At 38.7% G+C, this 19,032-nt stretch overlaps 1 long non-coding RNA gene across 4 annotated transcripts in view; it reads right to left on the bottom strand.

Annotated features, from left to right (window-relative positions):
• LOC123791032 (uncharacterized) overlaps positions 1 to 19,032 on the bottom strand; it is a 563,175-nt gene that overhangs the window by 60,529 nt on the left and 483,614 nt on the right. The window lies entirely within an intron of this gene.

Here is a 19,032-nt window from a genome sequence, read left to right as displayed (position 1 = left end):
TCATCTTAAAAAATAAAAACGGACTCCTTAGAGATGTCAAAAATCAAAAAAGACAATTTGTCAAAGTTTCTCGTCTTCATTTAATAGAAAAATCAAAAGAAAATCCATCACTCCCATTGAGAAGTTCCTATTAAAATTTGTCACAACTAGCAGAAGCTAGCATTACAAATAAGACCATTAGCAACTTCCTATAGAATCATCATACGTTATTACGGGTCACGTTATTAGAATCCAAGAATTAGGTAATTACTCATCATGCCAGTCATGCTACCAAGAAGAGTGAACTCTCAGGACTCTTTGTAAGAGTCAGCCACACACTATCAGCTAACTCTATGTGTTCCAAAGGACCATGTAAGCACTGTGAGGCTGTGATGCGCCCACACAGCATGTTTACTGAGCCATCTGCAACTCCGTAGGCTACTGCCTTGGTCCATTCAGGCTGCTACAACGAAACAGCACAGACTTACAAACAACAGAAATTTATTGTCATGGCATGGCCAGGTGAGGGTCCTCCTTCTTCCAGGTCACAGACTTCCTGCTGTGTCCCCGAGTGGTGGAAGGAGTCAGGGAGCTCTGGCAGGGGAGGGGGCGGAGGGCTCTTATAAGAGTGCTAATCCCATCATGAGGGCTCCACCCTCATAACTTCATCACCTCCCAAAGGTCCCATCTATTAATACTATCACCTTCTAATGTTCAGGATTTCAACTTATGAAATTTGGGCCAGGGCAGATTCAAATATGAAATGGAGTTATCCTTCTCCAGCGGCTGTTTTCACCCATGTACCACTGAACTCTTCTTGTTGGCATGATCACGGATGCAACCCATAGGTTCTAGTCACTCTGGGTCTCATAAGTCCATTCTAGTCTCAACGCCATTTCATATTCAACCTATTTAATGTTTTCCTCTGCCCTTTGTAGCTCATGGGACCTACCAGAGGGAAGCAGATGTGGTCAATTTCTGCAAGATTTCTTCCCCCTCCTGCTTCTGGATTCTCATCTCTGTTATGCTAAGTTAAAATGGAGAGAGGGTGAGGAGAGATGGGCAAGTTCTGCCATCATTGACGTACGCGGTGCTGCCGTGGCCTTCTCATTGCCAACAGAAGCTAACCTTGAATTCCCTCAAGCGGCAGGTGTCTCTCTTGTGGGGCACCCTTGTGATTTTTCAGGACATTCACAAGGGGGGACACCCCCACTGTCTATCAGTTTCTTTATCAGGGGAACTACTCTGGCTTGATTCTTTACCTACCCCACAGCTGTGCCACCTGCAGTGTTCTCCCCAGCTTCTGCTGCTGCTCCCCTCACCCTGCCAGCACCCTCCTGGAGAAAACTGGCTCAGGGTCATCTGTCTACTAGGGAACCCACAGCATACCCATGCATCGTAACCATTCCAAACAATCGAGGGGCCATTATATTGTTTTGCTTTTTATCCCACCCTGGAGTCTCCTGACAATCCTCTTCTCTTCCTGTTCACATAGACACAGAATGGATCAGAAAGTTGGATTCATAAACACACATGAATCTGAGGGATGACATGTGGTTTTCCCCTTCTTTTAGAACCAATGAATAATTATCTCTGTCAATAATTGTCTTAGAGAGTTGGCCTTGCAAACACTCCCTGCTGGGCCACTGAATCACAACACCCTCCTTATATACTTAGTCTCCTGCTAGAGAAAGGTAACTGGATTAGGGTAGCTCAGCTTGTCTGACTGCTGCTAAATAACCCAGGATTAGGGCCCATCTCTGCTCGCCTTAGAAGGTGGTGGGATTGCCAGGCTATTTCTGCAGCAGCTTTAGGGCTTTGGCAGGAATTCCTAGGCAACAGACAACAGGAAATACTCCCATCCAACATCCTGAAAGAGAGGAAATAAAAAGTTGGAGCAGGAGGAGGATGAAAAGGGAAGGGGTGAGGGGAAGAAGGGGAAATGTGAGTAAAAGACGAGAATTATGAAGGATGAGATGACATCAGTATTGCATTTGCTGAAGATCTAAATCTATTGCTCTAATTTTATACCCTAAGAGCAAATATTAGCTCATATTCTCCTTATACTATGCTTTCCTCCTCTCTTCCTTTCCTGAAATTTTCCTTTGTATTAGAGTATTCTTTGCCCTTACTGATTAACTAGCAATAGCTCTAGAGATGATCAAACTAGGCACATGTTCTGATCAGAACTCAACTTCCACCATGTGAAGAAGCCTTTCCCACACTGTCCAACAAAACCAATCTCTTCCCTCATGGCCAACATTATTTTGTTTGAGTCCTGTTTCTGTCTCTAGCTGTGATGACCCAAACCTTTTAGAACACAACAGAATACTCTGCCCCAAACCAGTCATGAACCTCCCTTTTCTCCTGCATGCATACAAAATGTCAGCTCTCTCATATTTCAGTTTTCTTTTAAAAGGCAGGAGAGTATGAGAAAAACCTATATGCACTTTCTTTCTCAGTCATTAATTGCTGAAAACACCTAATTCTATTGTGTTACCCACTTAACTTCCCTTCCTTCAATTTCTAGATATTTCCAACAGAGAGGATGGTATTTATAGGTGGTGAAATTTGGCAGTAAATGGACAATGCAATTGTATGAAACATAAGTTCACCACCAGCCCACAGACATCTTCATGTATTCTTCTCTTATAAAGTTTATTCCGAGCACAAATCCAAGACTTCAGATAAAAAACGGAGGTGGTGATATTAAAAGGCTTCTCTCAGCTTGACCATGACATATAAACTGAATACTGTAGTTTTCAGACAAGACTGAGCAGAGCCATGGGTGTTCTGTAGAGTCAGCAAGGGGCAAGCGGAAAGGGGATATTTGGGAAGAATATAACAATCACTCCCCTGCCAACCAGAGTGAGTCTATTTTTTTCTTCTTTTACGGATTTCCATGTAAGATTACGTTTGAGGAAACAGGCCCTGCTATAGGAAGAACAATAGCAGTGGTTACAAAACAGAAACAAACAAAAATCCTTAAAACGCACTGATCTGATAGATGAGTTGATCACATGTCCTGAGCACTATAAGGGCTAAAAGAGGTTTAAAAAAAATCTCTATCTCCCAGAAGTTTGCTCTCAAATTGTGGAGAGAGTGACATAAACATGCAAATTACTATATTATATGGTAGAGAACAGTCAGTACAGCTAGTGATGTTAACCAGAGTACAGCATGAATTAAAGGAAAGTTAGAAGACATCTGGATGTGAGCATAAGAGAGTTTTCCGGACCGATGGTTTCATCATGGAGTTCTGAAGGGTTGATGGGATATTGATAGACACAAATAGGAAGACAGCATATCTGTCAATTCATTCAAAATTGTTTCATGGTGTCAGAATCTCCTGCATTCTGAGCTGTTAATACAAAAGGAACTGAGCTGTTAATATGTAAAGCAATATAAGCTATCAGTAAATAATCAAGTTTGATCAAAACATAAGAAATGCTTACTTTTTTAACAGACATGTAATAGCTCTCATTATTATGCTCACATGATATGCTATACGCATTACTGTAGGGTAGCAAGGGGGAAAAGCTTTCAGGGATTGCTTACGCATTATGAAGGATCATTTACGTCATTTTTTTCTACAAAAAATTCTTTATTCTACAAGGCAACAGGAAACCAGGAAATTTTAGTTCAAGAGAGCAATTGTCCAGAATTGAAAAATAGAAACACTAATCTGGTTTGGAGGGTTGTGGGAGTATGGGACTGGCAGAGCAAAGAAGCAGGTCCAGAAACAAGTTGGAATGGTATTATGACATTCTAAAAGAAAATCAAAGAGGTCTCTGCCAAGCCAAAAGAAGCAACGTATATGAGAGGTGTAGGTACAGAAATAGGGCTTGACTATATTGAAGAAATGAGGGAGACATTAAGAGCCAAAAAGGCATCCAAGCACATGAGTAAATAAAGGATGGCAAAGTCAGAGAGAAGAGAGGAGATCAATTAAGGTTTTGTCCAAATGCATATGAACTTAATTTTCCTGTATTTCATCGACTTTGTACCAGAAAACATCAAAAATTGTAGGTTACTTTAGCAAATCACAGAAATGAGTATACTCAAGAGCCATGGCTAGACTATATCAAATACCAGAATGAAAGCATTTATACCACCCAGTAATAACGAGTGTTAAGTCACTGGTGTCTCTCAACACTAACATAAGACATACATTGTAAAGCACAGTGGATGAGTAAGAATACAATGAAAACAATCCATTTCTTTACAGAGCCAGCCATACACAAAACCTAAACAAAAGTCATGCTCACCTCCCCAAAATTTGTCTACCCTCCCCAAGAGTTTCTCATTCTCTTCTCTTGAATCCACTCCTGTTTCCTATCCCTTCACTGTCTTACTCCCAGCAGACGGTCAGTTAATCATGAATCAAATAATTAAAAAGTATCCACTCCTAAGATAATATTCATATTTAAAGACTCTTGAAACCAAAAAGCCTGTAATCCCCTGAAAACACAGTTCTTTTTTTTTTTTAAAGATTTTATTTATCTATTCAACAGAGATAGAGACAGCCAGCGAGAGAGGGAACACAAGCAGGGAGAATGGGAGAGGAAGAAGCAGGCTCATAGCGGAGGAGCCTGATGTAGGGCTCGATCCCATAACGCCGGGATCACGCCCTGAGCCGAAGGCAGGCGCTTCACCGCTGTGCCACCCAGGCGCCCCTGAAAACACAGTTCTAATAGCGAGTTGACTGCTCCCCAGCATCTTTCCAAAATGCCCAGGAGGCATCCAGTCATGACTCTGCCACTCAGAAAGCTTCTGCAGTAACTGTAACCTATTTGGACAGCAAAGGTAGGAAAGACAAATGGAGCAATGAACAACATTAAGAAAGCAATGCATGAATCAACGGGAAAGATAACATAGGTTTTAAAAACAGGTCCACACTTGCATGCCATACCAGCATGATAGGAGCCAGGTGAGCTTCAGTGACGGCCCTACATGAACTGGCTACAAGAAGTCTTACTCAACTGTTCAATCACGATTCCTTGATTCTAGCACTCGTCCCACTTAATTGCACTCACAAAAAGGGAATATGCTTATTGCATATTTGAAAGTTGCTAAGAGAGTAAATCATAAGAGTCCTCATCACACACAAAAATTTCTGTAACTCTGTATGGTGAAGGCTGTTAACTAGACCTATTATGGTGATCACTTCATAATACATACAGATACCGAATCATTATGCTGTACACCTGAAGCTCATATAATTGTTACCTGTCAATTATACCACCATAAAAAAATAAAAATAATTTTTTTAAAGGAACAGACTTATATTTTGAATAAAGAAAGCAAATCAACTAATATTGTTTTCTTTTTTAAATGTTGTAATCTAGCTAGCATATTGGGTCTCAAAACTTAATCTCCAAATGTAGTTTATGTTTATGCAGAGAAAAAGAAAAGTGTCCCAATCTTGTAACAATAGCTGCAGAACAGGTTAGCTACAACAGCTAATAAAAACCACTAAGTCCTAAAAGTTGTAGGCCAGTCCCGTACTCTGCTATTGGTCATTTAACAGATATTTAATGAATTCCCACATTACCCAGGCACTGTTGCTGGTGTCTGCTTCATATAACTGAGCAAAGCAGGCAGACACTTTCCCTCATGGAACTGACATTCTATCTGAGGCACATGTCTATTGTGTCTGAAGACACAATAGACATGAATATGAGTGCATTGTATAGTATGTTAGCAGGTGACCTACACTATGGACAAAGAAATAGCCAAGCAGGGTAAGGAACTCAGGAAGTACAGGTGGAGAAAGAGCAGTGATTTTTAAAGACAGGTGAGAACCACTAGGAAGAGCAACAGCTGACTCCCCTGTGAAATCATGCAAAGTGTTCTCTCACACCCCAGATCCACGTTCTGTCCTGTGTGGTCAGATTTCCTTCTCTCCTGCATGACTTCAAAAATGTTTCTTTCTCGGAGGCTCTAAGCCTGATGTGTATTCTTCAAACTCATGCAAACATGAGCATTTTACACATTCTGCCTTTCTTTATTCGAACTGAAAGATTTGAGTGTGAACTCCCCCAGACTGAGTACATTTTCATGCAGCCAATTTAAATTTTTTTCTGTGTTCTGAATCGCTAACCTTCAAACTATTTTCATTTTACAGTAAAGTACCCTGTCAGGGCCCCATATTATAAAACTTAAAAATTTTCTGCATCAATTGCTATTCTAATATATTATGGCATTTAAAAATAGGTATAAAATAGGGGCCTGGTGGCTCAGTCGGTTAAGCGTCTGCCTTTGGCTCAGTTCATGATCCCAGGGTCCTGGGATCAAGTCCCACATCGGGCTCGCTGCTTAGCTCATTATTAAATGAACAAAATCTTTTTAAAAATTAGGCATAAAATATAAATTAAAGGACAATAAGATAAAAATAAATAGAAATGCTGATATTCCCAAAGGGATGAGAACACTCACTTTTAAGACCAGTGGACTAATAATAGATTCTGTATGCACACATGTAATTATACTACAGTTTAACTATAATAATATAATTCTTTTAACATGCAATTTAAATCAATGCATTCAGAGTACCACAAGGGGCTGGGAATAACATTACATGTGAATCTCTCTCTTCATATTCATATATAAAATTTTGTAAGCTCAATTAAGTAATCACCATTAGCCCCTTTTATTATTCCATCAATTCATCCAGTGCTAAATAATAATCCAAATTTTACAATACAGTTCTTTTCTATAAGGGTCTAAATCTCAAGGGATGCCAAAAGCAGAACAATGGCCTACAAGAAAAAATAAAATGTAGTATGTTTATCATTACACGTATCCATCTGTATACAGAATTAATGAAGAAATGCAAGACTTAAAATTGGATGAAACAGAAAGTGTAGTTACTCAGAGATGGATGTGCAATTCGTCCAGAACACTTACTCAACTTCCCACAGCTTCCAAAGAAAGAGGGCTCTACTTCCATTTTCTTCTGCCTGCTACAAAGTTTTCCACTTTCCTCCACAACTGCCCTCATTAAAAATCTCCCCAAAGACATTATAAAACTATAAAACAGAACCTGGATTTCTGAACAAGACAAGATAGCATAGATCTATCTGTGCCCACTCTTTGTACTGGAAATAACAAGAGGCCACTAAAGGAGATTTCTAATAGTTGGTAAGAAGTCAGGGAACTAGTCTGGGACCTGACTACTGGAGGAGCAACATAGCTGTACCCAAGGAAGAAGGTGATCCTTGCTCAGCATTTCCTGACCTCCAACCAGCATCAGAAGACAGCTGGGGGAGGGCCATTCCCCATGCCACCCCCAGATGGAACCCAAGTGAATACCATGTGAGCTAGGCAGGAGCAGCAAGGGGGATGGATTGGAAGAAGCACTCTCCTTCTGGTGGAGACCCTGAGGCTACCACACAGCACAAGCAAGAGACACCACACAAACAGTCTTGTTCTGGAAGTCTCTTTGTCCCCATGGTCCCATAACTCGTCCTCCAGAGAGCACCTGTAAAGGAATTCCACCACAAGAAGCAGCCCAGCCTGGGAACACTCTCCGTCCCTCTCAGAGGAAAAGATCCTGTCAGAAAAGCACCTGGCTGGAGAAGCCTCTGCAAGCCTGAAACTCCTGTCCACACTGGGGACACCAGAGTAGGTGGGGAGGGCCACCAGAAGAGACCTAAGCACACAGGCAGCAGGGCCTGGAAAGTCTTTTTGTTTCTAAAAGCCTAAAACTCCCATTGTCTGTCCAGAGACATTGGAGCATCTGGGATCATGGATCATGCCATGGTAAGTTCTGGTTCAGATAGCCTTTTTATTCCCATAGGCCCTGTGGGGGTTTTTTGTTTTGTTTTGTTGTTGTTGTTGTTGTTGTTGTTGTTGTTGTTGTTGTTTTGGGCTTACTTCAAGACAACCAATGGTCCAGACTGGAGGAACCCATTTTGCTTCCTCAGACAGCACCATTTGGGGCCAGTGGGAGCCCAAGAAGCATCCATAAGTCTAACAGACTAAAATAACATGGTGAAGGCTTTGAAATCTAAACTCAGTGGAAACACAGCCCACAAAGTCAGCCTTGAACTGCATGCTAAATATAAACAGGTTGACTTTCTGCTAAAACAAATGATTGAAATAAGATCTGAAAGTCCTCTAACACGAGACAAAAATGTCCAAGCACAAATGAAAATGACTTGTCATGCCAAGTACCAAGACAATAAAACCTTGTATGAGTAAAGACAACCAACCAATGCCAACACTGGAATTAATCAGATATGATTATATGACAGAGGTTTTTAATCAGCCATCATAAAAGACTTCATGATAAATTACAAATTCCCTATGAACATATGAAAAAAAAACCTATCAAAGAAGAAGTTATAAAAAAGAACCAAATGGAAATTGTATAAATGAAAGATAAAATAACAGGGAAAAAAAGTCACAGAGTAGTAACGACAGAAGATAAGAATCAGTGAACTTAAGGACAACCCAATGGAATTCATGCAATCTGGACAACAGAGAGAAAATTAACTGAAAAAGAAATGAACAGAGCCCCAGGGACCTGCAGGACATCAATAAGAAATCTAACATTCATCTCAACATATTCAGAAAAAAGTTAGAAGCAGAATGGAGCTGAAAGACTGATGTATGAAACAATGGCTGAAAGCTTCTTCAATGTGGAAAGCAACACAAACCTGCCGACTCATAATGCTCAGCATCTCAAAAAAGGATAAATCCAGAGAAATCCACACCAAGACACACCATAATTAAATTTCAGGAAATGAAGGACAAATTAAAAATCTAGAAAGTAACCAAGGAGAAATGATTCATCACCTATAGGGAAACATCAAGTCATATGTCAGTGGATTTCTCTAATAAAACTATGAAGGATAGGAGGAAATAAGCCATACACGTGGAAAGAACTGTCTATCACAAATTCTTTATTTGGCTAAGCTATCCTTCAGGAATGAAGGGAAAATAAAAGCATTCACAGATGAAAAAGAAAACTAAAAGACTATGTCACTAGCAGATCTACTCTTAAAGATTGGCTAAAGAAATTCTACAAATAGAAAGGAAGTAATAAAAGAATCTTGGAGCATCAGGATAAAAGAAAGAAAGATGGAAAGAGTTGAGTATGTACAACAGACCAATCTTGACTTCATGAGTTTTATATACCATATTTATTGATTGAAACAAAAATTATAATACCATTTGCTACTCAGGAGAACGGCATTTAAAAGTGGGGAAGACTGTAAATGGAAAAAAAGTTTCTATACTTCACTAAAATAATATTAATAGGCTGTGATAAGTCATTCATTCACAGATAGATAGATAGACAGACTGACCCAGAAAAGAGAGTCACTTAAAAGCACTAGAAATAAATTAATATGTAATCTTAAAAAATGCCCAAGTAACATAGAAAATCAGGAAAAGAGAAAGATAAACAAGAACTAGAAGTGCTAAAGAAAGCAAATAATAAAGTGGCATACTTAAACATTGACATATCATTAATTACCTGAAATATACATGGCCTAAATAGACCAATCTAAAGATAAAGATGGGCAGAGTGAATTAAAAAAAAAAAAGAGAGACACTATTATGTTGATTCAAAGAAACTCACTTCAAATGTAACGTCACAAATATATTGAAAATAAAAGAATAAAAAAAGATATACCATGCAAACATTAACTTAAAAAGGAAGGAGTGACTATATAAATATCTGATAAAATAGACTTCAAAGTAAAGAAAATTCCTAGGGACAAAGAAAAACATAAGGACATTACATAAGGAAAAAGGACCAATCCAGAAGGAAGACAAAATAATCCCAAATATGCACACACCAAATAACAAAGTCTAAAAAATACATGAAGCAGGGGCGCCTGGGTGGCACAGCAGTTGAGCGTCTGCCTTCGGCTCAGGGCGTGATCCTGGTGTTATGGGATCAAGCCCCATGTCAGGCTCTTCCGCTATGAGCCTGCTTCTTCCTCTCCCACTCCCCCTGCTTGTGTTCCCTCTCTCGCTGGCTGTCTCTATCTCTGTTGAATAAATAAATAAAATCTTTAAAAAAAAAATACATGAAGCAGAAGCTGATAAAGCAGAAAGGAAAAATGAATAAATCCACAATTATGATTTCAGACTCCAACACCTCCTTCTCAGAAACTGATAGAACTATGAGACACAAAATCAGCAAGTCTATAGAAGATATGAACAACACAATCAAACAGGACCTAAATGACATTTAGGACACTCAACAATAACAAAATATATGTTTTTTTCAAGTGCCCATGGAACATTAAGATAGACCATATCTTGAGCCATAAAACAAAGCTCAACAGATTTAAAAGTATTGAAATCATAGATTGTGTTCCCTAACTAAAATGCAAAAAACCCCAAAAAACAAAACCAAAAAAAATGCCCAGAAATAACATAAAGACAAAAAGAAAATCTCTAAACATGTGTGAATTAAACAGTACATTTCTAAATGATCCATAAGTCAAAAGGGAAATTTTAATACAATTTTAAAAGTAGAAAGAACTTAATAAAAATGAAAGCACAATATATCAAAATATGGGAAATGTAGCTAAAGCAGTGCTATAAGGGAAATTTATAGCACTAATGTTTACATTAGAAATAAGGAGGGGTACCTGGCTGGCTCAGTCAGTAGAGCATGCAACTCTTGATCTTGGGGTTGTGAGTTCAAGCCCTGTAGTGAATGTAGAGATTACTTAAAAATAAAAATTTTAAAAATTAAAAAAAAAGAAGGAAATATCTACCTTAAACTAGAAAAAGAATAACGTAAATCTAACACACAAGCAAAGGAAGGAAATAATAAAAATAATAGTAGAAAGCAATGAAATAAAAAACAGTAAAACAATAGGAAGAAAATCAGTGAAACAAAAAGGTGGTTCTTTGGGGGGGAAAAATCAATAAAAGATTGAAATTTCTAGCAAGAGTGGGAATAAAGGGTCACAAATCCCCAACATTGGAATGAAATATAAGAGATATCACTACAGATCCTACAGTTATTTGTAAAAGAGAATACTACAAATAATTTTATAATCATGGAGTTGACAACACAGAAGAAATTATCAGTTTCTTAAAACTCACACATTACCACAACTCAACCAAGAAGAATTAGATCATCTGACTAGTCATAAATGTTTAATGATAGTGAAATTGTTACATAAAAACCTCTGAAAAAGAAATCTTTGGCTCAGATGGTTGTTTTTTTCTTAAGATTTTATTTATTTGTCAGAGAGAGAGAGAGCAAGCTAACACAAGCAGGGAGAGTGGCAGGCAGAGGGGGAAGCAGGCTCCCTGCTGAGCAAGGAGCCAGATATGGGACTGGATCCTGACACCCTGAGGGTCATGACCTGAGCTGAAGACAGATGCTTAACTCACTGAGCCACCCAGGCATCCCAGCTCAGGTGGTTTTAAAGGAAAATTCTACCAAACAAAGAAGATCAATTTTATACCACCTCTTTAAGAAAATAGAAGGGAAAAAACCTACCGAAATAATTGCCCTATACCAAAAACAAAGGCAGTACAAAAGAAAAAAAAAAAAAAAGGAAACAGGGGCGCCTGGATGGCTCAGTGGGTTAAGCATCTGTCTTCAGCTCAGGTCATGATCCTGGGAGGGAGCCTGCTTCTCCCTCTCTCTGCCTCCCCCCACTCATGCTCTCTCACTATCGCTCTGTCTTAAATAAATAAATAAATAAATAAATAAATAAATAAATAAATAAATAACAAATAAAAGGAAACAGTGGATCAATATCATTCATAAATTTAGATTTAAATTTCTTCACTCTCACACACACAAATCAGCAAAATGGATCTAACAATGTATAAAAACAGATCTTGAATTCTTTCTGGTCCCCTCTGAGGTCTGGTTGCCCTACCTATGTCTTGAAAGAGTGTGCATAAGTCAGTGATACAGTCAGTTTGGGTCCTAATAAGACTATGATTACAGCAATGTGGTGACAAATATCCAAGTCTGTGTCAAATCATAAATTGACTTTTCCATTAAAATTCATCTTGCGAGCAGTCTTCTAAATGTCTATTAAAAACACATACAACTACTTATTATAGGATGAAAACAATATTTCTACAGCATCAAATAATGTATGCACTTGATATTCTCCCTTTGCCTCTCTAGACCACACTTGATTATTTTCTATCATGTTATGAACCTGTGGAAGCTGACCCAGCCAGACTGCATTTCTCTGGTTCCCTTGGCCACTGTCTGCTACCTGAGTTGGCCGATGATAGACACTATCAAGACGTCAGTCAATGGAGAAAGAGAGAAGTAGCTCTCTGATTCCTTTCCTGCTGGAAAGATTTCTTCACTGAAGCACAGAACTCTAGTCAGAGGCTACCTGCAAAACTACAGGTTCTAAGAGTGCCCGGGTGGCTCAGTCGGTTAAGTGTCTGCCTTCAGTTCAGGTCATGATTTTAGGGTCCTGGGATCAAGCCTCACATAAGGCTTCCTGCTCAGCACAGGAAGCTGGCTTCTCTCTTTCCTGCTCTCCCTACTTGTGTTCTTTCTCCCTCTCCCTGTCTGTCATATAAATAAATAAAATCTTGGAAACAACAACAACAACAACTCTACAGTTTCCAAAGTCCACTCTCCCTTTGTTCCTGCAGCCCTAAAAGTGTTAATGCTTCCTTGGTTCTGCCTGTCCCAAAGATTTTTGTCATTCTTTTCAGGTGAACCTCAACTCTGACTTCAACTTCCAACTAGCTCCTTAAACTCTGACCAGCTCATTAAGTTCCCCTTACTGTCCTCATTTGAGTGTACCATCTTATTTCCTGAAAATGATATAGATGGCTACAGAGCTGCTAGGTGAAGACAGTCCTTCGATGACCTATCACTAAAGTGCCTAAGGTAGGAGGGTGACATGTTTTCTTTCCTGACTCTAAGATCATAAATATAGAAACATACAAGATCAGATAAAAATAATGGTAAAAAAAAAATCAACTATTCAATACAGAAATCTTTTGCACCGCTATACACTAATAATGAAGTAGTAGAAAGAGAAACTTAAAAATCTCCCATTTACGATTACACCAAAAAGAATAAAATATCTAGGAAGAAACTTAACCAAGGAGGTAAAAGACCTGAAAACTATACTATAAAACACTGATGAGGGACACCTGGGTAGCACAGTCGTTAAGCGTCTGCCTTCGGCTCAGGGCGTGATCCCGGCGTTCCGGGATAGAGTCCCACTTCGGGCTCCTCCGCTGGGAGCCTGCTTCTTCCTCTCCCACTCCCCCTGCTTGTGTTCCCTCTCTTGCTGGCTATCTCTGTCAAATAAATAAATAAAAAATCTTAAAAAAAAAAAAACACTGATGAAAGAAATTGAAAATGACACAAACAAATGGGGAGATAATCCGTGCTCAGGGATTGGAAGAATTAATATTGTTAAAATGTCCATACTACCCAAAGGAATCTACAGATTGAATGCAATCCCTATCAAAATACCAACACCATTTTTCACAGAACTAAAACAATCCTAAAATTTGTATGGAACCATAAAAGACTCCAAGTAACCAAAACAATCTTGAGAAAGAACAATGAAGCTGGAGGCATCACAATCCCAGATTTCAAGTCAAACTCCAAAGCTGTAGTAATCAAAACAGTATGGTATTGGCACAAAAAACAGACACATGGATCAACAGAACAGAGTAGAGAGCCGAGAAATGAACCCACATTTATATGATCAATTAATCTATGACAAAGTAAGCAAGAATATACAATGGGGAAGCAACAGTCTCTTCAACAAATGATTCTGGGAAAAGTGGACAGCTACATGCTAAAGAATGAAACCAAACTGCTTTCTTATACCACACACAAACTCAAAATGGATTAAAAATGTAAATGTGAGAACTGAAACCATAAAAATCCTAGAAGAAACATAGGCAGTAATTTCTTCGACATTGGCTGCAGAAACATTTCTCTAGATATTTTTCCTAAGGCAAGGGAAACAAGAGCAAAATTAAACTACTGGGACCACACCAAAATAAAAAGCTTTTGCACAGTGAAGGAAACCAACAACAAAACAGAAAGGCAACCTACTGAATGGCATGAGATAATTGCAAAGGATGTATCCAGTAAGTGGTTAATATCCAAAACATATAAAGAACTTACACAACTCAACAACAGAAAACCCCAAACAATCCAATTTAAAAATTGGCAGAGGACCTGAAAAGACATTTTTCCAAAGAAGACATAGAGATGGCCAAGAGACACACGAGCACATGTTCAACATCACCTAATCAGCAGGGAAATGCAACTCAAAACCACAATGCCATCACCTTACACCTGTCAGAATGGCTAGAATCAAAATGGCAAGAAATAAGTGTTGTCAAGGATGTGGAGAAAAAGACAACTTGTGTACAGTTGGTGGGAATGCATATTGGTGCAGCCACTGTGGAAAACAGTGTGGAAATTCTTCAAAAATTTAAGAATAGAATTACATATGATCCACTAATACTACTATTGGATATTTACCCAAAGGAAATGAAAACACTAATTAGAAAAGATACATGCACCCCTATGTTTATTGCAGCGCCATCTACAACAGCCAAGATATAGAAGCAGCCCAAGTGTCCATCAATAGATGAAGGATTAAGGTGTTGTGTGTATGTGTGTGTGTGTATGGAATATTACTTAGCCATATAAAATAACGAGATCTTGCCATTTGCAATAACATGGATGGATACAGCAGGTACAATGCTAAGTGAAATAAGTCAGAGAAAGATAAATACCATGTAAGTCACTCATATGTAGAATTTAAGAAATAAAAATGAAGAAAAAGAGATACAAACAAAACACAGACTCTTAAATATAGAGAACTGGCAGTTGCCAGAACGGAGGTGGCTGGGGGGATGGGTGAAATAGATAAAGGGGATTAAGAGTACACTTATCGTGATGGGCACTGAGCAATGTACAGGGTTGTTGACTCATTATATTGTACACCTGAGACTAATACAATACTGTATGTTAATTACACTTCAATTTAATATATATAAATATTTTTTAAATAAAAGACATAAAGAAATCCTTCCTAAATGGTTGTATATAGCATTGTGCATAGATGGGGTGATTAAATACTGAAAATGTGTCAGATCCCCAACAGTAAATTCGATTTGCTTCCAACAACAACAAAAAATACCAGAACTTGAGGGGTCAGCAAATGGCTAAGACAAATTTAAAAAACAAAAAACAAAAAAACTATTCAGATACTTTTTCTTTACTTTTTATTTCAACCAATAGTCTTGACATAAAAAGGAGGTTTCATATCCTAATAATTACCCAGTGGGATTCACCAGGTATCTAGGAAATGAAGGAATCTTGAAAATCAACTAGGCAGTCCTCCCATTTTCAAGTTGTATAAATAAGTCCAAGCATGATTATGTCATTTATCTAAACTCATAAAATTAGATGACAAAAGTAGAAATAGAAACTAAATCTTCTAACTTCGATCCAGTGGAATTTTCATAAGCCATGCTATCTCTTGAAAACCACTTTTCAAGGAAGCATAGTTTTGAGCAGGTACCGCTACAAATCTAGCTTTTTCTCCTAAATCTATGTGTCCTTATATCTTTATACATGCTAGAAATGTATATGGAATACACTTCAGAGGTAATGTTTTGATGAATAAATGTCATATCCTAGCCAGCCTGGAAACAAGAATTCACCTGTAGGTATTGACCAAGTTCATGGCTACCGGGGGCCCAGCAAACAGCGTTTTTTGGAAATTACCAAAATAAGGACTGAATAATTCAGTTATTTCTAATAAGTCTCATTAATGTGTTAGTTACATTCCCGTGCATTAATTATCAAATAAATTCTTCCACACGACCATTAAGTTTCCATAGATCCCTAAATGTCCGTGTTTCTAACGACCAGACTCTTCCTGGTTTATACAATTCTCATCAGAGCTCCTCCAGACAGGCTCATACGTCATCCACAAATGCAGCCAAATACCACATACCATGTGTCAATATTTCTGCTTATATGTCCTAAATGTATTTTTAAACAATTTTTATTTGGAAGCTAACATGACAATCAGACAACATCTAGGAAATCTCTCCTTTCCTTTGGGCTTTATGCCTCTGTTTATAGATGGCCTTCCATAATTGAACATAGAGGGGAAAATGTACTTTTTATGGTAGTCATTGTTTTCTCTTTTCCCCCCATTTATTTAGCTGAGAACAGGAAATGAAAAAATTTGAGCCATGGAGTTGAACAAACTGTAAACTACATCTGTTTCTGGCAGCCAGCAACCTATCTACGGTCTTCACAGTGGTGGGGGACACACTCACTGCTTCTGTTTACTTTTTGCTTAGGCTAGGATTTCATATAGTATATTTCTCTAACATGACAGCAAAGTGCACAAAGACAACATAGAAAATAAAGCAGATGCCAACAGCAGGGTGAACCCAAACTAGTCAGATAATATTGCTATAATTTTTCAGCCTTTTTTTTTTTTTCATTACAGGACTAAGCTTGCTCGGAGTGAAATCTATGGATTTTCATATCCTATTGACCATCCCAAAGTGAGAAACCAGAACATTCCATGAACGCAGTGGGGCGGGGGGACAAGTCAGCTGCAGCTCTGACTGAACAGAGGGCATTGTTAGGAAGTAAAGGGAGGCAACTCTGAGGAAATACATGATGGGCCCCTAAAAACAGGTATGTGAATGAAAGTTAAAAGAAATCTGACAGTGTGGAATATTGTTTGGCCTACTGAAAGATCAAACATCCATACTGTGTACTCAATTACCAACTTTGGTATTATTCCAATAAGATAGAAGACAGAGAATAAGGGACACAGAAGTTTTACTGGGGGGGGGCATCAAGGCCTAAAAAGAAGGGCATCTTGAGGGGTAAGGATACAGAAAGGACGACAGCAGGGTGCAAAAGGGCTATTTCGCCAGTTTCCCAAGATGGACTGGATCTGGTTCTGAGCCCAGAGAAAAAGAAAAATGCACCTGCTCCGCTTACTCCTTCTAAACCAAACTGGCCAAAATTCAGGGGAGCACAGTTAAGTGCAACCTTTCAGCGTCAAGAACAAAGAAACTTCTGTGAACCAGCATTTGAACTTAACTAACATATTAAACACTGCTTCTATGGCAAGGGAATTCAAAATGGCTTACAAACGAACTTTTGGAGCAAAACCCTTCCCACGTAAGAAATTTCCTATAAAGAGGTAAAGGGAAAAAAACCAAAAAAGATTACCCCAGGAACCAATTTTGATGAAAACCTACAATCTGTAGAGAGAAACAAGTTAAAATTTAAAATTTCTCTGAGCCACCAAATCATACATTTTGGGTAAAATAATTTTAGTCCTGGACAGTGATGCATTAGCAAAGACTTTATGCCATGTAATAACTTAAACCCTATCATTCAGTGAATACCATCCATGTGCGTGACTGCATTTGATTTTATGAAACCTGATCCTTTATCAGTAGGTAGTGCGCCAGAGAACAGAGGTTTGAAAAATAAATCGTTTAAGTGAGTTAATCATTTAAAGTGTGATTAGCTCTTGCAATGTTAAAGATAACCTCCTTATGAATCATAATGACAATCAAATCACTGACCACCTGAGTTTCCGATTTTATTTTATTTTTTATTTTTTTTTATTTATTTATTTGACAGAGAGAGAGACAGCCAGAGAGAGAGGGAACACAAGCAGGGGGAGTGGGAGAGGAAGAAGCAGGCTCACAGCAGAGGAGCCCAATGTGGGACTCGATCCCATAACGTCGGGATCACGCCCTGAGCCGAAGGCAGACGCTTAACGACTGAGCCATCCAGGCGCCCCCTGAGTTTCCGATTTTAAAGTATCTTTGGGACTGCCCTGAAATTACCTTCTTTTACTTAGTTGTCAATTTATTCAAGGGTTTATTATCTGCTTCCCCTGACAAGAGTGTAAATTCCATGAGGGGCAGGGCCTTCAAATCATTTACCACGATAACTCCAGTACCAGGAATAGTACAAGGCATGGAGGAGTTGTTGAGGGAATGAATGAATCATTTAATAAAATGATTCTCCTATATCCATCTTATTTAAGAAGTGTAAATGCTGAAGCTACTAAGGGGATACTTGAACCTGTGGTTAATCTGTTAGGATAATCTCAATTCTAATTACTTTCCACTATCTTTCAATTGTTAGTAAATCATTAACCGGTAAATTTAGTACCAATATGGTAACCATCTCCATCTTTACAAAAGCATTCAGGTTCAATAATGCTATTCTAAATATAATCGTAGAAGGTAAATACTAAGGAAAGTAATCCCAAGCCATTAGGTTAACTACAGGCCAACACCATCCAACAGTAGAAAGCTCTTGGCTTGAGAATCAAGAAACTAAAATTCTAGGCTAAACCTTTACTTACTACTTGTGGGAACTTCTGTAGGCCATCTGACCTCTCTGAGCTAAAGCCTCGTCTGTAAAACATCAAGACTGGTTCGATTGCCAAGACCTTTGCTAGCTTTAAAAGCCTATAAGGGCAATAAATTGAAACGATTAGCTAGAGGAAAACTGTACCGTGCATATATACATACTAACAACAGAGAACATACATAATTTTTACTGAGGGCCAGACACTCTTCCAAGCACCCAACATCGACTGACATGCAAAATATTCACAAACAAGCTTATGAGCTAGCTTTCGTCCTCTTCATTTTAAAGAAAGAGAAACTGAGGCCAAGACATGTTAGATCACTTTCTCAAGGTTCAAACAGATACAAATACACAGCTAAAGACATCTAGGGATCTGCCCTCTGCCTGCTATCGCCCTCCTGTCTACCTCTTCTGATGTCTCTGCACTCAAGCCCCTGACTTCTCTCTGGACCCCGAGGGCACGAACTTGTTGCTGTCTCAGACCCTCTCTTTGCTTGGAGGGCTTTTTCCATGGCTGGTTCCGTTTCTTATTTGGGTCTTATCGCAAAGCTCACTGGCCCACCCTGATCCCTCTAACCAAAGTCATCATGACACAAAACCACTTCTTTTCTTCCCCATATCTACAACCATCTAAAATCATCTCATTGCTTATTACTTCATTCATTATCTCCTCCTGC

Source organism: Ursus americanus, chromosome 32, assembly GCF_024610735.1.
Source record: "Ursus americanus isolate L20-20 chromosome 32, mUrsAme1.1.p, whole genome shotgun sequence".
Lineage (NCBI taxonomy): Eukaryota > Metazoa > Chordata > Mammalia > Carnivora > Ursidae > Ursus > Ursus americanus.
Note: the sequence above shows the minus strand (reverse complement) of the source record. Positions and strands in the feature narration are given on the sequence as shown.